The sequence below is a fragment of the Schistocerca piceifrons genome, chromosome X, assembly GCF_021461385.2.
Source record: "Schistocerca piceifrons isolate TAMUIC-IGC-003096 chromosome X, iqSchPice1.1, whole genome shotgun sequence".
In the NCBI taxonomy this organism is placed as follows: domain Eukaryota; kingdom Metazoa; phylum Arthropoda; class Insecta; order Orthoptera; family Acrididae; genus Schistocerca; species Schistocerca piceifrons.
The window spans coordinates 651,528,964-651,552,707 of record NC_060149.1 but is presented as its reverse complement, the minus strand read 5'-3'; the positions used below and the strand labels follow the sequence as shown (position 1 = coordinate 651,552,707).

The following is a 23,744-nucleotide window of genomic DNA, read 5'->3' as shown; positions in this document are numbered from 1 at the left end:
TGAAACGTCCTTTACAAATTACGATCGGGTTGTGTCGTGTTTCCTGTTTACAAATGTACAGCCGACCTCTGTTGTGCGTGTGCTTAGTTGAGCATGTGCAATTCCTACAGCGCCAGTCAGGATGTACATTTCTACCACCACCTGGCGCGCTACTAATTTGGCAATTTTCAGCTATTTCTTTTAATACTTGCAGTGCCTCTTAGCAGCTAAAATTTTGATAGAGCATTTCTTTCGTTGTCTTCTCCCTGTTTAAAAAATTTCAGGATAGGTTTTTACGTGTGTTATTGGACCATTCCCTTGTAAGACACAGTGCAAGTAGTTTTTATAAAAGTTGAAAGCTGTCATATTTATAGTCTCCAGTGAGCTGGAGAGATGCAGGCTCTTACCGTAGCGGTAGCAGATAGGACATGCGCAATACAGCATACGTCTAGCTTTGGTTCACAGCGCATCGGTAAACAGATGACATGGTTGAAATGCTTCAATGGCTCTAAGAACTATAGGACTTAATATCTAAGGTCATCAGTCCCTAGAACTTATAACTACTTAAACCTAACTAACTTAAGGACATCACACACATCCATGCCCGAGGCAGGATTCGAACCTGCGACCGAAGCAGCCGCGTGGTTCCAGACTGAAGCGCCTAGAACCGCTTGACCACAGCGGCCGGCTGACATTGCACAATGCGGTCGTAATTTATAAAGCGAATTTCATTCTCCATTGACAGTTTCTCTAGCACAATTGTTCACAGTTGCTATTCGCTCGAATTTGCAGTTGCTTTTGTGGCACCGCTAAGTGTTAACAACGGTGATAAAGCTTAATTTTCTGCGTGTTTCTGCTTGTTAATAGAATCTGTCTGCACAGGTTCCAAATTTTAACAGTAATATGGAATCGAATTAATGTTTTCGAACTCGCAAAGATGAAATATGATAACGTGGTATGCAGTCGAAATCACCTACTGAAGATCTAAATATGAATTATATATTAGTTAATTTCTTTGACGTTCATTCGAATGATGTTTACATTTCAATAGAAATTGTGGGAGAAGAATGAGATGAAACAGGAAATAACTCTGACGATTCCGTGAATTGTGGTTCAAAGGATGATTGTTGTGTTAATTAAAGTCCAGAACAAAAATACAAACCTTGTCCGTCCAACGTACAGAAAACATGTACAGTATTAGCTTCCAGTGACAAAGAAAAGGCTTTAAATTCTTTAGTCAAACGAAGGAGGGAGAAATGATTACAATTAAGCAGTGGTCCGATTTCGTTTCGTGAAATAGGAACGTGAATTGTATGAATGGAAGAAAGGTATACGCAAAGTACTAAATATGCGCCAAAGTCAAACTCGCAAAAGTGTGGAAGAGAAACTATTCGAAAGATTTAGAACTGCTCAGTGCACCAGCAGCAAGGGAGATGTACGAAACTGGGTCCGTTGAATTGTATATGCGATGAACATTACCGATCTTCATGCTACTTCCACCGCGTTAAACCGATACAGGAAATTACACGGAAAAGAAAGCCGCAAAATTACGAAGTTTACTTCAAGTGAACATGTACAGGATGTGTCATTAGTAGGTAAAACTATAGAGAAGTTAGTAGCTGATGTTAGCTTCTTCTTATCTCCTAAAATGCTGTGTATAAAGCCAATCAGTCAGCTTTCGTTCAAGAATTTCGTCCAGAGCTCACTTTATCGTTTCGAGTGAAGTTTGCAGTTTATATCTATCTTCAGGACCCTCATAGCAAATCAGGAACAAAAATTTAAAAATTTGTAATCGATGTGGAAAAACCTGGAAAAATGGGAGAGAATGGTTTTCAATACTACAACCAAAACTGTTTCCATACGGTGAGGTTCAACAGCCGTAAAATATTTTATAAAATGCATTTTAACCATCGGCTGTTTATTTGCCCAGTTAGTCATCTACCGGTTTCGGTTATTAACCTTCACTGGGACGTAGGGCACAACAGATTTATTAAAAGCATCCCATATTCCTTTGAAGTTGTACAGTATCGAAATTATCCATCCGGTTGCTGTGGCCGAGCGGTTCTAGGCGCTTCAGTCCGGAACCGCGCTGCTGCTACGCTCGCAGGTTCGAATCCTGCCTCTGGCATGGATGTATGTGATGTCCTTAGGTTAGTTAGGTTTAAGTAGTTCTAAGTCTAGGGGACTGATGACCTCAGATGTTAAGTCCCATAGCGCTTAGAGCCATTTGACCCATTTTTGAAATTATTCAGTGAGGCGTTGAGATCAGAAATGGGACTTATCATTTTTGGGGTATGTGAGTTATTACTGTAGTTGGTACTTTCACACGATTCCGCATCTGTTGATTCTAAAATGGGACTTTTCCAGTGTTTTTCTTTTCTTTTTTTTCCTGTCAAAACCAGTGTTGAAATTACGTTTCGTGCAGAAAGAGGGTTTGTCATAGAGAAAAGTTCCTATATTGCACGAAAGAACGTGAGGCGTGAGGGCAGCACTGTAGCGGTTTGCAGTAATCAACTGTGAGATTTCAAAATGACTTCAGTGATGGAACCGTCAGACGAGTCCGAAGACGATTTACATGAATTTGGAAGGAAGAACAGACGCCCCGAATTGTGGAAGAGAAATGTGATTAAACAAAAGAAGGTCAAGGGCTTGGAGTATACTAACTGGAATGGAAACATTGCTCCTAGGAGGGAAAAAGGTGCAGATTGCAGGTAAATAGTCATACGATGTTCATTGTTTGAATTTTCTGTACATAATGTAATATTCTGTAGCAGAGGCAAGTTTTGTAGAAACGTTGTACTAAAATGCGAATATAAATTCCTTTCATGGACGCAAAGTTTTAGTTTATGTTTTAGTCGTAATACAGGAAATCGGTAAAAATAAGTTATTCACCGAGTGTATATGTTAATAATACGCTAATATCTGTTTACAGGTGCCAGCGTAAATGTTCTGAGAAGTTCTCATTTGCTGAGAAGGAACTATTGTTGACAGAATTCAATAATATGCCCAACGAAGATGGACAGGATATGTACTTGACTGCTCACATTCTTCCCTTCATTCCAAAAGCGAGGAGACCATACCCAAATTCCATTACCAATGGTGGAATGACAGCAAACTATTATTATAAGGTAACTGGCATGACAACTGTATTATTATTTTATTAACCATTTCGTTCCCGAATTATGTACATCTTTGATCCACGCTTTGTAAAATCTTTAAGGCAAACAGTTAAGGCATATACTTAATGGGGCTACAGCACTACCATTATGTAGATTTTTGTTTTATGATACTAATTCACTTGTATCTGCAGGTTAAAGTTGGCTTCATGGAAACTATGGTATGCAAGAAAGCTTTTATTGCACTCCATGGCATAACAAAACGCCGAGTGGAGAGACTGTGCCGCTTAGGTCAAGGAGGAGTGACTTCACCACATGATGGTCGTGGTAGACACCAAAACCATTATTCCGTTCCAGAAAATACCAATGTCATGATAGCGAAATTCATCGATTCGTTTCCAGTAAGGGTGGCATATTATGGACATTGTGGTAGGAAGAAGAGATACCTCTCAAATTCTTTATCTGTGAAAACCACGTGGGAAATTTTTCTTGAAAAATACGACCCCGAAATGTACATATTTTACAGGTCTCAAAGTAACACTACTGACCCTGGGTTGTTCAAACCAAAGGTACGAATCGTTATTTTTATGATTACTTCAATAATCATTACAACTATGGCTTTGGTCGTTCTCGAGTGGATGTCTGTGGTGAATGTGAAAGGCTTACATGTACAATTGAAGGATAGAGCAACCGTACTATCAAGATTGCACGGCAAAATGAGTTGAAACTCCATAAGCTTCTGGCACGTCAGTTCTATGATAACATGGCACGTTGTGAAAAACTTGTACAAGGGAAGAGGTGGGAAAATCAGAAATGATCACATTCGGTTCCATGCAGAACGTGCCTGTTCCACACATACTGGTAACTGATATGTTCTATTTGCGGCAGCCATAGGTATTTATATTTGGTATTCATAAATTTTCTGATAACAAACCGTTCATTTATATGTTTGATCGAAGTAACCGCTAAGAAGGATCCTAATACAGTTTCTTTATGGATTTCGTAACTAAACATGTGGCCTCTAGTGTGAAAACGTTGTTTGCATTTTCAGATGCCTGCACAGGACGGAATAGGAATCGCAGAATTGTTCAATTTTGGTACCCTTTAGTTCATAGCGGTACATTTTCCAGGGTTTTCCACATGTTCCCAACCCGTGAGCATTCCTACAATGCCTGTTATAGGGACATTACAAGTCTGGAATTACGGAAAAGGAAACAGGACACAGTGTATACTCCCCACAAATGGTTTACAGTGCTACGGAAAGCAAGGTTACGTATGCATATTGATCTATGCACACAAGAGGCATTTCTTGACTATCAGAAAGATCTAGATTCATTTTTTAAGAAGTCTGTAACTGTGAAAGGAGAAAAATGGGCTGTTACACGTTTCAAACTATATGAGTACACTGACCACTCAAAATTCGTCTCTGTTTCACTCAATACCAGTGGAATGGTGAAACATGATTTTCGTCTAGTTAAGGCTGGGACAGTCTCCCATTTCCATAATGTGCCGAGAGCATACATGGACGTCATTCCACCGAAACCTGAGAAACTGAAGGATATTGCACGCATGAATCTGGAAGTGAAGTTTGGGACAGTCATCAAGAGTGACAAATTTATGAACATACAGGGTGGTCCATTGATCGTGACCAGGCCAAATATCTCACGAAATAAGCGTCAAACGAAAAAAACTACAAAGAACGAAACTTGTGTAGCTTGAAGGGGAAAACCAGATGGCGCTATGGTTGGCCCGCTAGATGGCGCTGCCATAAAAAAATGGTTCAAATGGCTCTGAGCACTATGGGACTCAACTGCTGAGGTCAGTAGTCCCCTAGAACTTAGAACTAGTTAAACCTAACTAACCTAAGGACATCACAAACATCCGTGCCCGAGGCAGGATTAGAACCGGCGACCGTAGTGGTCTCGTAGTTCCAGACTGCAGCACCTTTAACCGCATGGCCACTTCGGCCGGCGGCGCTGCCATAGGTCAAACGGATATCAACTGCGTTTTTTTGAAATAGGAACCCCCATTTATATTTGTGTACTACGTAAAGAAATACGAATGTTTTAGTTGGACCACTTTTTTCGCTTTGTTATAGATGGCGCTGTAATAGTCACAAACATATGGCTCACAATTTTAGACGAACAGTTGGTAACAGGTAGGTTTTTTTAAATTAAAATACAGAACGTAGGTACATTTGAACATTTTATTTCGGTTGTTCCAATGTGATACATGTACCGTTGTCAACTTATTTCTGAGAACGCATGCTGCTACAGTGTGATTACCTGTAAACACCACATTAATGCAACAAATGCTCAAAATGATGTCCGTCAACCTCAATACATTTGGCAATATGTGTAACGACATTCCTCTCACCCTCGACTGTCGCCTCTCCTGGACCCCCCATCTCCGGACAATCCAAGCCAAGGTACGCTCCCGACTCCGTCTCCTCAAGCTCCTTTCCAGCCCTACGTGGGGTCTGGACCCCTCCACCATACTTCACACCTATCAATCCCTCATCTGCCCTATCCTTTGTTACGCCCATCCGGCCTGGATCTCCGCCCCCCCTACGTTTTATAAATCCCTTCAAATCCTTGAACGCCATGCTCTCCGCCTCGCCTATCGAATCCGTCTCCCCTCCCCCACATGGATCCTGTACGATCTCATTCCGTTCCCCAACCTCCTCCTTTCCCTTGAAAGGATACGGATCCTGTACACCTACCGAAAACTCGATCTTCCTCACCCGCTTGTCTCGCCCATCCTCTCCCACCCCTGCCCACTGCTGCGCCTGTATTCCCACGTCCCACCTGGTCTTCATCTCTCCGCCGTCCTTACCCTCTCCCAAGGTAACTTCCGCCAGCTCCCCCTCCCTGATGATGTCCTCCTCCCCTCCATCTACCCCTCCTACCAACTTTGATCCTCCCCTCCAACATTCTGTGTCTTTTCCTTTGGGCACCCTCCCTCCCTTCTCTCTCCTTTTCCCCCCATCCCCCTTCCTCCGCCCCTCTCCCCCCGGGCTTTCCTTCCCCCTTCCTCCTTCCCCACTATCTCCCCTACCCGTGGCATCTCTGCTCTCCCCGCTCCCTCTCCAACCCCCCCTCCTCATCTCTTGGACACGCTTAGTGAACATTCGCGCGCCGGAGATCAACGCCTCGTGTTTCTGTGTGTGCCGTCGATTGTGCTTAAGTGGTTCAGTGTTATTCGTTTTGTGCACCTACATTTGCGTGTGACAAGTTTCGTCTATGCGTGTGTCCAAGTGTCTGGACAAATTTTATCTTGGACTCTACGACCGTGTAGTTTAAAAAGTGTTTGTCTCTGTTTATATGTCAACCATGTTTTTCTCTAATTGTCTTCATTTGTCTCTTTTGTGTTTCTCTATGGCCAAAGAGCGGCGTAGTATGCTGCTGCTGGCCTGCCTGTAAACAGGTTTAAAAATAACAATAAAGAAAAAAAAGACATTCCTCTCAACAGCGAGTAGTTCGCCTTACGTAATGTTCGCACATGCATTGAAAATGCGCTGACGCATGTTGTCAGGCGTTGTCGGTGGATCACGATAGCAAATATCCTTCAACTTTCCCCACAGAAAGAAATCCTGGGACGTCAGATCCGGCGAATGTGCAGGCCATGGTATGGTGCTTCGGCGACCAATCCACCTGTCATGAAATATGCTATTCAATAGCGCTTCAACCGCACATGAGCTATGTGCCGGACATCCATCATGTTGGAAGTACATCGCCATTCTGTCATGCAGTGAAACATCTTGTAGTAACATCGGTAGAACATTACGTAGGAAATCAGCATACATTGCACCATTTAGATTACCATCGATAAAATGGTGGGCAATTATCCTTCCTCTCATAATGCCACACCATACATTAACCCGCCAAGGTCGCTGATGTTCCACTTGTCGCAGCCATCGGGGATTTTCCGTAGCCCAGTAGTGCATATTATGCCGGCTTACGTTACCGCTGTTGGTGAATGACGCTTCGTCGCTAAATAGAACGCGTGAAAAAAATCTGTCATCGTCCCGTAATTTCTCTTGTGCCCAGTGACAGAACTGTACACGACGTTCAAAGTGCAATTCCTGGTGCATAGAAATATGGTACGGGTGCAATCGATGTTGATGTAGCATTCTCAACACCGACGTTTTTGAGATTCCCGATTCTCGCGCAATTTGTCTGCTACTGATGTGCGGATTAGCCGCGACAGCAGCTAAAACACCTACTTGGGCATCATCATTTGTTGCAGGTCGTGGTTGACGTTTCACATGTGGCTGAACACTTCTTGCTTCCTTAAATAACGTAACTATCCGGCGAACGGTCCGGACACTTGGATGATGTCGTCCAGGATACCGAGCAGCATACATAGCACAGGCCCGTTGGGCATTTTGATCACAATAGCCATACACCAACACGATAGTGACCTTTTCCGCCATTGGTAAACTGTCCATTTTAACACGGGTAATGTATCACGAAGCAAATACCGTCCGCACTGGCGAAATGTTACGTGATACCACGTGCTTATACGTATGTGACTATTACAGCGCCATCTATCACAAAGCGAAAAAAGTGGTCCAACTAAAACATTCATATTTCTTTACGTACTACACGAATACGTAATAAAAAATGGGGGTTCCTATTTTAAAAAAACGCAGTTGATATCCGTTTGACCTATGGCAGAGCCATCTAGCGGGCCAACCATAGCGCCATCTGGTGTCCCCCTTCAAGCTAGACGAGTTTCGTTCTTTGTAGTTTTTTCGTTTGATGCTTATTTCGTGAGATATTTGGCCCCGTCACTATCAATGGACCACCCTGTATATCTCTGTCAACATAAAAACGTTTGTTTAATAAGTAAAATATGTGGAATTAACTCTCCCATGTTACATATGTATGACCATGTTGAAATGATTAAAAATAATATTTTGCTTGTAGATGCATTTTGTTTCGTTGTGCAATATTTTATTACAATGACTGTTGTTTAAATCAAAAAGGAGATATGTCAGTCATTTTCTATTACCATTTTCTATAGGTGCCTTCATTCTGTGATTACAGATTGTTGGTATAACATTGCATTCTTCCTCACAAGTCTGTAGGACTAACTATAAGGTTTGGGAATAAAGCTATTCAGAATTATACAGTTTTTTCAATATATCTCAGAACATCAACTGAGTGACATATTCCCTTTTGATCTCAACGCCTCAATTTGTCTTAGAATACTGACATCACAGGTGATATCTTCTTACCAGTTGCAGAACATAATTCATTGTTTTTGATAGGCTCTTGGTCTGGACATAAAGAGAAAAAGAGAACACCGAGAAGACTTAATATAATTCAGATACTACACGGAACTAATTGTGTGACTCAGCCCCTCGATAAAGAAATTTTTCAATACTGTAAAGCATTTTTCAGAAAATTATCGGACGATATACTTTCCGATAGCTCTTCGTCATTTCAGGTTTAGCAGTGAAGCAGTATTCTGAAACTTTAGTCATTTGTGCATTGTCAGTTTGGATCACCATATTTTACGAATTTGATCAAGCTTGCCTGGTACAAAGCGCAGAACAACAGGCGGGACCATTTCTTCCCCCATCCCAATTCTGTCTACATAAGACTAGTAATTACTGTGAAGTGCATTAATTTTTCTTTTATAGATGTGCCTGGCGTAAGAAAAATGTTAGTTTTCATCATCCAGTAGACACTTTACATTTTATGACAATTAGAGAGTAAAGCAGTTACTAAAATATACATTATTCAAAATCTATCACAAGAAACATGCTACATGGATTATTATAAAATATCTCATGTCAACAAATCAAAGTCCCGATAGATAGAAGTCGTCTGTAATGTAACATCATGCACTGCCTTGATTTTCTTTCCTCTGCTAGTCCCTCATGGAACACTTACATCTGCAACAGTTTAGCTGCCGATATGAACCGTAAGTTTTGAGACATTTTGGTATGATTTAAGTGCTTAAAATTCGCATGTGTGCACTTTGGACTTCGCGCTACAAGGAACTACGTTATCGTATCGCAGCTGCGTCTGCTTATTCGATAGTTCCGTTCTAGGCAGGAAGGGCTGTACAAACCGCGGTTATAAGCGTTTCACAGTGTATTTCTTTTGGTCTATTCTTCCCGCGTGAAAAGTTTCAGGGTAGTTTTAAACATACCGGACTGGACCATCGCTTTGTTAATGTCAGACAACCAAACCGACAGTTTGCATTGTACGGTGTGTTTGTGCAGTTTTCTGAGGCTATTGGTGTGTGTGATGGCGGCGGTAGGGCGGTACCAACACCCCGGTGGCAGCATTCGTTAAGTCAGTTACACTTGGTGAGACGCTTGTGAAGTACTTTTGAACACGTTTTTTGAAAACTGGCCTGATCAGCTAGTTCGAGAACCCACACACAAGGAAATATTTTAGACCTTGCAGCCTCAAACAGGCCTGACTGACCTTATCGACGGTGTCAGTGTACATACAGGGATTAGTGGCCATGTCATCATAGTGACAATGGTTACTAAAGTCAATTAGTCCATCAAGACGGCTAGGAGAATATTTTTGCTAGAAAGAGCAGAAAACCAATCGTTAGAATCCCTCTTAGACAATGAATGAACAGCATTTAGTGACAGTATGATGGACGTAGAGGAATTATGGACAAAGTTTAAACAGACTGTAAATCGCGCAGTGGGGAAGTATGTGCCGAGTAAGCGGATTGAGCACGGAAAAGACCCAACGCGATTTAGCAACGAAGTTCGTAAAATGCTGAGGAAGCAAAGGCTTTTGCGCTCTCGGTTCAGAAGAGGAAGCGGAAATGATGACAGGCTAAAACTAACAGAGATTCGAAGATCTCCAGCAAATCGATGCGCGAAGTATAGAACTATCACCGTCATACCTTAGCAAAAGGTCTTGAAGAGAAGCCGAGAAAATTCTGGTCCTACATAAAACCGCTAAGCGGGTCGAAGGCTTGGATCCTATCATTCGTTGACCAGTCTGATCTGGCAATAGAAGGCAGCAAAAGGAAAGCTGAAGTTTTAAATCTCGCATTTAAGAAATCATTCACCCAGGAGGATCGTACAAACATACCATCGTTTGATCGCCGTACAGACTTCCGTATGGAGGACGTAGTAATAGGCATCCCTGGCGTAGATAAACATTTGATAGAGATGAAAACAAATACGTCGCCAGGTCCAGTCGGAATCTCAATTCGGCTACAAACAGTACTCTACGGCACTGGCCCCTTACTTGTTGTTAACTTGCATTTATCGCGAATCTCTCGCCCAGCGCAAAGTCCCAAGCGAATGGAAATAAGAAGGGCAAAATTACAGACCAATATCCTTAACATTGGTTTACTACGGATTTCTTGACCATATTGCCAGTTCGAATATAATAAATTTCCTTGAGACGGAAAAGCTTCTGTCCACAAATCAGTGCGGTTTTAGAAAGCATCGCCCGTTCGAAACTCAACTTGCCCTTTCTCACATGATCCTGAGAACCATGGATGAAGGGCAACAGGCAGATTTCATGTTGCTAGATTGCCGAAAAGAGTTTGACATGGTGTTCCACTGAGAACTTTTAACGAAGATACGAGAATATGGTATAGGTTTCCAGATATGTGAGTGGCTCAAAAGCTTTTTAAACAATAGAATCTAGTTCGTTGTCGTCGACGGCGCGTGTCCATCAGAGGCAAGGGTATCGTCAGGAGTGCCCCAGGGATGCGTGGTAGGACTTTATTATCTGTGGCTGTTTGCTGGTGATGCTGTGGTATACGGGAAGGTGTAGTCGTTGAGTGACTGTTAGAGAATACAAAATGGTTTAGACAATATTTCTAGTTGGTGTGATAAATGTCAGAGGAGCGGAGAAAACCAATGACTTTTGAATTTCCCACCAGATTCTATACCTGGAACACATGAAATTTGACAACTGTGCAACCTGCTCAGGTCCACCATCTAGAATTCAATACTTAGCACACGTGATATAACAACCATGCAGGCTGGGCTCATATTCCAATCTTGATTACTGACGTCTTGGAGCTGTGTTCGTATTCTGAGGCCCACCATCTTGTATTCTGATATCATAGGGATGGGAAAGTCTGAGAACCATGTAGTCTAAGCTCGTATCGTGGGGTCCATAATCTTAGATTCTGACGCCATAGGGCTCATGATTTATGAGAACAGTACAGGTTGGGGCCGTATCCTGGGGTGCGCTATCTTGGATACTATACTTAGTACAAGGAACCCACTTCCAGTAACAGGTCAACGCCCCATTTTGTATTTTTACTTTCCCATCGTTTTTGACTTAGCACAATTGGACTATTGGAATTCCCTGTCAATTTTGAATTTCACGCCATTTGATATATAGAACAGTTGGCTTATGTTGGAGGAGAGGGGGATGGAAGTCTGGGAACATTGCACGACGTCATTTGGGGGAGTAAGAGGGAAGAGGGGGAAATCCGGCAAAAAGGCAGATTGCACTCGAATTGGTAAATCTACAAGGTGATTTGGCGGCCCCTACCACTGTCGTTTTACGCAACACGCAATGTTAAAGCTGGCCTTCATAATCCAAGCGCGAAATTTTCATACTCTCTCGCTCGCTTTGCGTAAACATTAGTCCTACAGAAAAAAATGAGCGAGACCTTTTTGTAGGAAATTTAATGTACTTAAATTTTGTACTGGGATACGTTTTCGCTTAATGCCACGAGTTATTCAAGAAAAACCTACAAAAGTGGCCTTCAAACGCACCTCCACCACACACTCACCCTCACCAGTCAGGATTTCTAGTATGTTGCTGGTGGCACTCCCTCCTACCACTGTACAAAAATTTCCAACTACATGAAATGTTCCCAATATTCGACCTTTTTTTGTCTCTATTGATTGGGCTATTACGCCACTATTATAATCGACGACTTCGTTATTAATATTAAATTAAATGTTAATGAACAGAAAACGGCTTTGTAAACGTAACGCAAAAACTAATTACGTTTACAATTCGATCCAAATTTAGCCCTTACAAACACAGTAGTTTTGTAGTCAGAAGGCCTGACGAATACATCGATGTGATTGTTTATTTTATCCTGCTAAAATTCACTACACTGTTAGGTAAAGTTTACAGAAACATCAGTTTTACAGTTTGTAAGTCCCTGACTAAGCCAGCAGAGTAATAATGCCAGTCAATGAAGACAAAAAAAAATCAAATGTGGAAAATAATTCGTGCAGTAGCGAATATTTGTACAGTCGTACGAGGGAGTGCCATGAAGAACGTACTAAAAGTCCTGACTGGTGGGGGCAGAGTGTGGGAATGTGTGTGGTGTGTGTGTGTGTGTGTGTGTGTGTGTGGAGGGGGGGGGATGTGTGCGTGTGTGCGTGTGTGTGTGTGTGTGTGTGTGTGTGTGTGTGTGTGAGTGGGAGAGAGGGGTGCATTTGAAGGTCACTTTTGTAGGTTTTTCTTGAACAGCTCGATACCACGGCCTCTAACGAAAACGTATCCCAGTAAAAAATTTAACAACACCAAATTTACTATAGAAAGGTCCTGTTCATTTTTTTTCTGTAGGACTAATAGTTTGCGCATAGCGATGGAGAGAATATGTAAATCACGCGCGTGGTTTATGAAGGCTAGCTATAACATTTCTGTTGTATAAAACGACATCAGTAGGACAGCTAAACCACCCTGTATATTATTGATACACCCAATATCAATGTCCACTAATGAGTGTCCGGATACTTTTGATCATATAGTGTATGAGTACACAAGACATAGCGTCGATTAATTGGCAAACAGTAGTTATGTTGAAATGAAGAGCCTTGCTGGCACGTGACAGTGATGGAAACCAGCATCAAAGCGACCTTGGCGTTGATGACTACAATGACAGAACCTAGAACCCAGTCCGTTTATAAGATCAGTGGTAAACTTCTAGAGTCCGTTACATCGTCTCAGTATTTAGGGATAACACTGGTCCACAGGGGATTTTTTGCAGAAACCAAAGTAGATGGTCTTTAGAGATTTCTCCGTGCTGGACACAGATATCACGATTAAAATTTTTCTCCTTGCTCAGCGTTAGAAGTAAGTTGGGACTTAACGTTTCACGTATATTGCTACTGTAAGCAACAGGATATATGGCGCTGATAACTTTAGCGTTGGGCGCTCGTAAGCTCCAGGGATATCTACATTAACTGAACTTAGCTTGTTTGCCTTCCTCATATGGGTGGTGTCTGGGTATCTCCTTGTAGCATCCACCAGAAACCAGAAATCATCGAACATAGCAGTAGTCCACTGTCCTGTGTAGCACTGTTCCATGAGAGTAATATCCTGGTGGAACCGCTCACTATGCTCAGCACTAAACGTACTGGCAACGCATCGAGGTGGGAGTAAAGGAAGTGCATCTTAAGGGTCATGTTGCAGCCAATGACCTTATAAGCATGAATGAGTTAATCCATAAGGTCCCTCCGATTTTCAGCTTTCCTGGTTCCCAAGAACAACGTTATCACGTTACGAAAACAATGCTTCGCATGCAGCTGATGAGAAGTTAGAATGGACTCAAAATCTGTGTCACCCAACAGTTGGCGTATCTGTGGACCAATTAATATCCCATTTGTGATCTTCTCTGTCCTGAGTTGTGAAAAAATCTTACACAAATACTGAAATGCAGCTTCAATCCTGTGCATAGCCTTAATAAATGCTGTCGTGAGTCCCAAATTAATGTGCAATGATGGGAGAACAATTTTGTTCCGCTATACTTTTTGGCCCAGCACAAGAGCTGTTCGTGGAGGGCGTTCCCTATAGGTGTAGAGTTTTTTCCTTGCGTAAATGTCACACTCACACAGTTACTTAGTATAACTCCCTTGAAGACCCCCCGACATCGCAATGATTTTAATATCCCCAAATACCAGCCATTCATGCTTATTGTAATTAATATACACTATTGGCCATTAAAATTGCTACACCAAGAAGAAATGCAGATGATAAACAGGTATTCATTGGACAAATATATTATACGAGAACTGACATGTGATTACATTTTCACGCAATTTGGGGGTATAGATCCTGAGAAATCAGTACCCAGAACAACCACCTCTGGCCGTAATAACGGCCTTGATACGCCTGGGCATTGAGTCAAACAGAGCTTGGATGGCGTGTACAGGTACAGCTGCCCATGCAGCTTCAACACGATACCACAGTTCATCAAGAGTAGAGACTGGCGTATTGTGACGAGCCAGTTGCTCGGCCACGATTGAGTAGACGTTTTCAGTTGGTGAGAGATCTGGAGAATGTGCTGGCCAGGGCAGCACTCTAACATTTTCTGTATCCAGAAAGGCCCGTACAGGACCTGCAACATGCGGTCGTGCATTATCCTGCTGAAATGTAGGGTTCAAATGGTTCGAATGGCTTTGAGCACTATGGGACTTAACTTCTAAGGTCATCAGTCCCCTAGAACTTAGAACTACTTAAACCTAACTAACCTAAGGACATCACACACATCCATGCCAGAGGCAGGATTCGAACCTGCGACAATAGGGGTCGCGCGGTCCCAGATTGTAGCGCCTTTAACCGCTTGGCCACCCCGGCCGGCGAAATGTAGGGTTTCGCAGGGATCGAATGAAGAGTAGACCCACGGGTCGTAACACATCTGAAATGTAACGTCCGCTGTTCAAAGTGCCGTCAATGCGAACAAGAGGTGACCGAGACAAGTAACCAATGGCACCTCATACCATCACGACGAGTGATACGCCAGTATGGCGATGACGAATACGCGTTTCCAATGTGCATTCAGCGCGATATCGCCAAATACGGATGCGACCATCATGATGCTGTAAACAGAACCTGGATTCATCCGAAAAATGACGTTTTGCCATTCGTGCACCCAGGTTCGTCGTTGAGTACACCATCGCAGGCGCTCCTGTCTGTGATGCAGCGTTAAGGGTAACCGCAGCCATGGTCTCCGAGCTGATAGTCCATGCTGCTGCAAACGTCGTCGAACTGTTCGTGCAGATGGTTGTTGTCTTGCAAATGTCTCCATCTGTTGACTCTGGGATCGAGACGTCGCTGCACGATCCGTTACAGCCATGCGGATAAGATGCCTGTCATCTCGACTGCTAGTGATACGAGGCCGTTGGGACCCAGCACAGCGTTCCGTATTACCCTCCTGAACCCACCGATTCCATATTCTGCTAACAGTCATTGGATCTCGACAAACGCGAGCAGCAATGTCGCGATACGATAAACCGCAATCGCGATGGGCTACAATCCGACCTTTACCAAAGTCGGAAACGTGATGGTACGCATTTCTCCTCCTTAGACGAGGCGTGGCAACAACATTTCACCAGGCAACACCGGTCAACTGCTGTTTGTGTATGAGAAATCGGATGGAAACTTTCCTCATGTCAGCACGTTGTAGGTGTCGCCACCGGCGCCAACCTTGTGTGAATGCTCTGAAAAGCTAATCATTTGCATATCACAGCATCTTTTTCCTGTCGGTTAAATTTCAGGTCTGTAGCACGTCATCTTCGTGGTGTAGCAATTTTAATGGCCAGTAGTGTAGTTTACAACGGCTTTCAACATGGCATAAATTTCCTTAGCTAAGGCAGCATACGCGACAGGGGTGGATGGCCTATCATTACCACTATTTAACAGTACTGCCTTCAGGCTTGTTTTTGAGGCATCTATAAAGATTCTCCACTCATCAGGTTTGCATGTAACGTTAAGGTCTTCCAAAAAACCAGCAATGTCACTGCAGAATATGAAGTCGCCTTCAGTCCTGGAATGACACTCAGTTTTTTTCTGACGGTCTCGAAACACAAGCACACCTACTGTGTCAGCGAGGAGGTTCCACAGCTGCAGTCGTGAAGCCAAGAGTTCGGCTTTACGCTTCGGAAGGTCTAAATGCTAATGAGAGCACTGATTTTACACCGTATGATTTTGTGTGGTTCTCCAGATGACGAAGTTGGTGTTAATATAGGTTCAATGTCACTGGCGTACGTGTCGGCTCAGCATCCCTATTACTGCTTGATTGTGATACATGCCGGGGAACAGGTATTGGAATGAGGAAAGATAGATGGGAAGTCAGAGTATTGAACATTCTCTTGCTTTTGGTATTGACTCTTTTCCTCACAGGAGGTACTGTACAACAATAGGAATCCGATACATGATTTGTGTGTTCACGGCAAATAGCAGACACATCAAACTTCATGGAGACGTTTCTGTCATGCATCCAAGCGAACAGTACAAGACAAATTCTTGTTTTACTGCTTTAGTCAATGGTCGCCTCCTTGAACCACAAGTGACATCTCCACAAATGTAACAAAAGTTATCAGATATTGTTACTTCAGGCATTTTTGTGAATGCATACACGCGCACAGTGGCACAATTCTTCAATTTCAACACTTCACCTCTGCCAACTGCCACGACACTCCTTACAGCAGTTCAATATTCCGAGACCCATAGTGTCAAGAGTGTGTCGAGAATACCAAATTTCAGGCATTATCTCTCACTGCGGACAACGCAGGATCGATGGCCTTCACCTAACAATCGAGGGCAGCGGCGTTTGCGTAGAGTTGTCAGTGCTCCGTTAAATAACTGCAGAAATCAATGTGGGACGTACGACGGACTTCTCCGTTACGGCAGTGCGGCGAATCTGGCGTTAATGGGCTATGGCAGCAGACGAGCGACGCGAGTGCCTTTGCTAATAGCACGACATCGCCTGCAACGTCTCTCCTGGGCTCGTGACCGCATCGATTGGATCCTAGATGACTGGAAAATCGTGGGCTGGTCAGATGAGCTCGGATTTCAGTTGGTTATAGCTGATGATAGGGTCTGAGAGTGGTGGAGAACCCCTCGAAGCCATGGATTCAAGTTGTCAACAAGGCAGTGTGCAAGCTGGTGGTGACTGCATAATGACGTGCGCTGTGTTTACGTGGAATGGATTGCGTCATCTGGTCCAACTGAACCAATCACTGACCGGAAATGGTTATGTTCGGCGAATTGGAGACCGTTTGCTGCAAACAACGATGGAATTTTTATGGATGACAGTGCGCCATGTAAGCAGGCCGCAATTGCTCGCGACTGGTTTGAAGAACATTCTGGAAAATTCGAGCGAATCATTTGGTCATTCATATCACCCGACATCAGTCACTCAGAACTTCTATATGTCATAATCGAGAGATAAGTTTGGGCACAGAATCCTGCACCGGCAACCCTTTCGCAATTGTGGACGGCTATAGAGGCAACATAGCTCAATACTTCTACAAGGGCTTCTAACGACTTGTTGAGTCCGTGGGTTGCTGCACTACACTGGGCCAAAGGTGGTCCGACACGGTATTAGGAGGTATCCCACGACTTTTGCCACCTCAGTGTAGGTCAGCGGCCATAATGAAGCACTTTATTATTTATGATTCTGGCTAAATTTCGGCTAACTGCCGTTGTTGGATCATTCATGAGACAGAAAATGGGATGTAGAATTCTTTGCACGTATTACAAAAATATTGTTAGTAAGACAAATAAAATATCCATGGTATGCAAATTATTTCAGCAGATCACAAAATCAGAAGTGGTTATAATTAATTGAGTGCAAATACAGTAAAGTACATGAGTAATACATCCCAAATGCTTTGCCGTCCGCTGTGGCCGAGCCGTTCTAGGCACTTCAGTCTGGAACCGCGCTGCTCCTACGGTCGCAGGTTCGAATCCTACCTCGGGCGTGGATGTGTGTGATGTCCTTAGGTTTGTTAGGTTTAAGTAGTTCTAAGTCTAGGGGACTGATGACCTCAGATGTTAAGTCCCATAGTGCTTAGAGCCATTTGAACCATTTTGAACCAAATGCTTTAAAACGTCAATACAATGTATATCGTCACATAGTATATATACTCATACGAAGTGCATGTGCACAATGGCGGCGACACAGTCACCGATAACAAGATAAATTGTACGATCGCCATCAGGTGACACTCAAAGCACAATAACAGCGCACGCTTTTGATAAATGGCAAATCAGTGAAATTGTAAATTGGATTTGAAATATACTTTCCATGTTCGTTAATCTGTAAAGCAATCATTAAAATGATAAATCCATATGGATTAATACATGTGCATCTGTATGACTGTAGTGAGATTTTTTATCGAACTCGAAGTAACTTAAGAGTTGCGCAACGTATAAAAGCTTACATTAAAATATTGCAGCGCCTTCTACGCCCGTGAACGGCACCTTGTATTTTAAAAAGTGTTTGTCTCCGTTTATATGTCCACCATCTTTTTTCTCTAATTGTCTTCATTTGTGTCTTTGTGTTTCTCTGATGCCAAAGAGCGGCGTAGTATGCTGCTGCAGGCCTGCCTGTAAACAGGTTTCAAAATAACAATAAAGAAAAAAAAAATATTGCAGCGCCAAATGTAAGGCAACAGAACAAAAAGAGAGAAATGAAGCCAGTGTGTCAAGGGTGTATAACGAGCAAAACAAAGACACTGCTGTGAGTAACATGGTAAAGGCAGGCATTACTATACCACCTACTGGTGGCGGTTGTTTCAACAAAGACGCGAATCACACTTTTGTAAATTATTCGTCGTTTCAATCTCCGGACAATAACCGGGAGCACTGCTATATCAGACCACAGCCTCAGATGTCACATTGTACGGCACATGGCACACAGATAATGGCGTACGCAGGAAAACCACCATTGCTCATTTTAAGTATTGGAGAAGTTCGTCTGGACTGATGTTACACGCCGATGATGAGGTACAAGCACGTCGAAAATCAAATAAGGCATCGCATACTGCAGATGATGGAGGTGTTCTCGTATGAGAGAGATTTTATAGAATGTAGGAGGCCCAGAGCCATCTGCCATCCTGGTCCATCGATGTATTGTACAGGAACCGACTGTCCGGTCACGTGCATCAGTTAATCCGCTTACTGTGTGTCCCCTGCGCATGTACACTCTTTGACATAAAACCTGGCCAGCGGCGGAGGAGGTCTTGTCTTTCGTTCGAGCTATTATGCTAAGTCTTGGCTTATGGTCTAGCGGTAAATCATGCTTCGTCCGGATGCAACGTATTGCGGTCGAAACCATTTGTAGCCTAATTTTTTTTAATAGTGGCTTCTGTCTGAATGCTGAAGTCATGAGGACGATGGTAGCACAGCTACATTGTAATTCACTTTCTGACATACCGGTAATGACAGTTCCGTCGAATAACATTTTTGTGAAAGATTTCTTGGCAGACTGTCTGCCTCTGAACGCTGTATGTGCAAGAGCTCTCTGGAACCTATTCGCTGTCAACCGCCAGTGGCTCGGCGTTGCGCTCCCTCCTCCTTTGTCGAAAGCGTCAGCTGCCGACCATCACTTTTGGAAGCATAAAATGACTTGCTGTTGTTGTGTGATGGTTCACAGAAAATGTCTACGATATGCATTTCACGCTCGATAGCAAATGAAGCGGATGACCCATTTTAATCTGATGAGTATTGTCTTACACTAATATGGAAGACATAAGTGTGGCTCCAAGTTAATATTATAGTTTGTGATCTACTCTTAGTTCAATATTATTAATGCCTCAAATCTCGTTTCTTTTCGTTTTGAAGCGTTTCTTCAACCAATTTTTTCGTCAGGAATTTGTATCTTTTCGTCAAGCCACAGTGAGGAACTGTGGTGTAATCTGTTTTACTGTCGTTATTTGATTTCTAACGGTAAACCTATGCTATGAACTGTGTGAATACCTGGCAGTACACGCTCTATAGCAGTGATCCACATCCTTTCTTATACCATTACCCCTGGGTGCAAATAGACACTAGTTAGTACCTCCGCCCTCACCCTCCCCCCTGCCATCTGTTCCTCTCCCCTCCCCCACATTATCATCAAATTTAGCACCTAACTAAACTGTAGAGCGAAAAACGTTTCTTCGAACGCTTTTCATTTTTAAAATGATGAAAGATGAATCGTATTTAGTTTGTGTGTGTGTGTGTGTGTGTGTGTGTGTGTGTGTGTGTGTGTGTGTGTGTGTGCTAGAATGAATGACGAAGAAATTCGTGGTGCATGGTGAGTGCTACCCACAACTCATAGATAAGAAAGCTAACTACCCACAGTGAGTGTAGACACTTGTTACAAAACATAACCCTCCTGCGTTATTCAAAATGTTCCAATGTGTGTGAATTCCTAATGGACCAAACTGCTGAGGTCACACTACTTAAACTAACTTATGCTAAGAACAACACACACACCCATGCCTGAGGGAGGACTCGAACCTCCGGCGGGAGGGGCCGCGCAATCCGTGACATGGCGCCTTAAATCGCGCGGCCACTCCGCGCGGCCCTGCATTATTCTTCTCTATTGCGGCACTTGCTTTACCTGCACAATGCAACCCCAGTTAAAGTCAACCAAGTTAAAACGTGTGCACTATACTTACTGTTCATAAATCACTTGATTGCTGCACTCCTTACTTCTGTACTGGCAGAAATTGGGAGACTTCAGGCTGTTCTTGCTTTGTGCATCTGACTACAGCCACTAATAGTAATAGCAATAATAATAATACTGTGTTCAGCACTGCAGTAACCCTAATGTATTTACTGCTGTGTCGTGCTGTCGATTATTTCTTTTATTTGTTAGCCAGTGTGACGTATATATATATATATATATATATATATTCGGTACCTACAGTGTCACGTCTTTCAGTATCACACAAATTTTTATTTTTAAAGGGGATCACTTAAAACTATTTCCATGGGTTCGCCTCTCAAATTTCTCCCTCATATCACTAAATTGTCGTCTGATGTATTACAAACTGAAAAACTAAATTCCTTTTAAACCACAGTTTCGTATATAATTTATATTCAAAACCTTACACCTGTATCACAGAACAAATTCTACATCGAGAATACTTTACACAAGTTTAAGGGAAGAAATGATTCCGATAATTATTACAGTATTTAAAGAACATCAAAATATGAACAGGCTGAAATGAACAAACAGTACATGAGACTATGTTAATCAAATCAACTGCAAAAAGCTAAGGAGCATATTATTAGCAGAATGAGAAATATGCAAAAGTGAAATGCCAAAATGAGCACTTCTCAATTGGGAGTAAATCAAAACAATCAGAATGGCTGAAAGGGAGCACAATAACATGAGCCATAAACGAATAAGAGCTAAGCAACTAAGCAAATAAGAGAATATGCAAAAATTAGATGCCAACAAAATAAGAGCTGGCCGAACTCCGTCGGCACTTCTATACGGTTGCGCTCGTGGCGGCACCTCGCGGCCCGTGCGCAACACGCGCGCCTGCGATCGCAGTGCGCTCTTAGCGGTCGCGGCGTACGCAAGTTGTGCGATTGCTGTCGCGGGTCGACCCTTAATCTATGATGTTACATAGCCGGCCGCGGTGTCTGAGCGGTTCTAGGCGCTTCAGTCCGGAACCGCGCGACTGCTACGATCGCAGGTTTGAATCCTGCCTCGGGCATGGATGTGTGTGATATCCTTAGGCTTGGTTAGGTTTAAGTAGTTCTAAGTTGTAGGGACTGATGACCTCAGATGTTAAGTACCATAGTGCTCGGAGCCATCTGAACCATTTTATTTGTTTCGAAGCGAGTAATGAAGCAATTTATAGACTACTGCAGTTACTATCTACAACTTGAAGAAGACATTTTCTCGATATATTTAGCATTTGTTACGTATATGTCTCACTTTTATCATCAGCGACAGACGAGACAAAGCACAACATATGTATGTAGTGGGTGGACTATGTGAGGAACCTGAACGCTCCACTGCATTAATGCTGCTACGTAAGAAAAAGTAATTATTGATAACTTATATAATCAATATTAGTGTCTTAACCAAATTGTTATAACAGTAATTATCTTTTAAAAATAACTTAGTTTCGTGACTGAAACAGGATCGAATCGTTTAATTTTTACCCCTCAAGAGGTACTTACTCCCAGGTTGGGAACCACTGCTCTATAGTAACGTAGGCACACTGAAAATTTTGAGGTCCTTGTACGGATTCATGGAGAACTTAATGCTGCCCGAAAGCGATATTTAAAGTATTAAATTAGATTTAAACCACAAAATTACCCATTTTGAAACTACAGAGAGTGAAGGAAGTAGGTGATGCCTGTGTCAGCAAACGTTTACAGAGGTGCCTAATTGATATTATATAGATTTAGCACAAAGGAACGATATCCACTTCTTAACTATTACTCAGACATATGGGTCCTACATGACGAACAAAACTCAAATTCGTACTGTTTATGGTCGAGTCTAAGCTCTTCAGAGAAGTGTGTATAGTGGAGAAACTTGGCATCAACAAAGCAGACATCTATGACAATTAACACGGCTTACTGAGTCGTGCTTGTCAGAAGACTTACTTTGTTAAGATTTTCTTAAGATTTTGTAAATAATTTCTTCTAGCAATTTAGTTCCGTTAAATGCAACGGAAAATAAGAACAAGAATGCATAGGTCTGCACCGTGATTAGAATTGACAACTCGTACCACCCTTGCGTCACAACTGAATCTGAGTTATCATGAATCAAAGTGGGATCAAAGTGGGATCAAATGGCTCTGAGCACTATGGGACTTAACATCTGAGGTCATCAGTCCCCTAGAACTTAGAACTACTTAAACCTAACTAACCTAAGGACATCACACACATCCATGCCCGAGGCAGGATTCGAATCTGCAACCGTAGCAGTCGCGCGGTTCTGGACTGAAGCGCCTAGAACCCCTCGGCCACCGCGGCCGGCTATCATGAATCAGACACATACTTGAGACTCAGAGCTGAATTTAAAGCATGCAACGGATTTACTAACGTTATTACTTATTTAGGCCCTAGCAGAGATTCTGAAAGTGGAAAACTGACATAAAATTTATCACCAAAAAGAATTTAATACGATAATAAACTCAAGATTGAAGTGCACTATATGATTTGTTACAAAAGACATTTGGGAAAATAAGCATTAAAAACATTTATACGAATCTCAGTGTTACAATGAAATGATTTTGGATGAAAATTGGAGAACTAAAACTATAAGCTGGCAAAGTTATTCCAAGAGGTGGAGTTGCTTAATAATCCCGTATCTGGCTCTGTGAAATGTGTTGTAATACTATTACATCATGATCACAGTGACCGTTTGTCTGCAACAAGAATCTAAGAATCCCAAATACATGAGCATACACTGACGAATATGAGACAGTGAAACCTATCACGAATTTGAACAACAAACTCTCGTGTTTCATAACACGCTGGAGCTGTAAGCGACACTTACCTTAATCTTCTATGTAGTAAGTGCAGAGTGGTGACACCAAACATTGGACCCCAGACGACTCCGTCAGTTGTGCATGCATCCTGCAGAGTGCCAGTCTGTTCACCTGTAACCTCCGCAGCTTCTATACCCCGACTTCTGCTCACCATCTGCCACGACTCACATATTCAGGTCTCCAAAAAGTAGCTTGCTTTTTTCTTCCTACCAACAAAATGCATGCACCAATCATCTCAAAATTACTACAGCTCTCTAATCGTATAATCGTTTCTTTGTCACAATATCCCGACAAGGAAAGGCGAAACTTAAACAAGTCACCGAGTTGAATCCCATTCATCCACCAGCTAGCTTCACATTACAGGTCCAATGAAATGTTAAAAAACTGTCCACGAGGCTAGTCACTCACTCTGATGCAACAACTGAACCTTAAATAGATCT

At 42.6% G+C, this 23,744-nt stretch overlaps 1 long non-coding RNA gene across 1 annotated transcript in view; it reads right to left on the bottom strand.

Annotated features, from left to right (window-relative positions):
• The window catches only part of LOC124723207, a 95,763-nt gene extending 72,296 nt beyond the window's left edge, over window positions 1-23,467 (bottom strand). The window contains exon 1 of the long non-coding RNA XR_007006537.1: window positions 23,313-23,467. This is a non-coding gene — a long non-coding RNA (uncharacterized LOC124723207). The remainder of the gene's footprint in view (window positions 1-23,312) is intronic.
• Window positions 23,468-23,744: the final 277 nt, after the last annotated feature.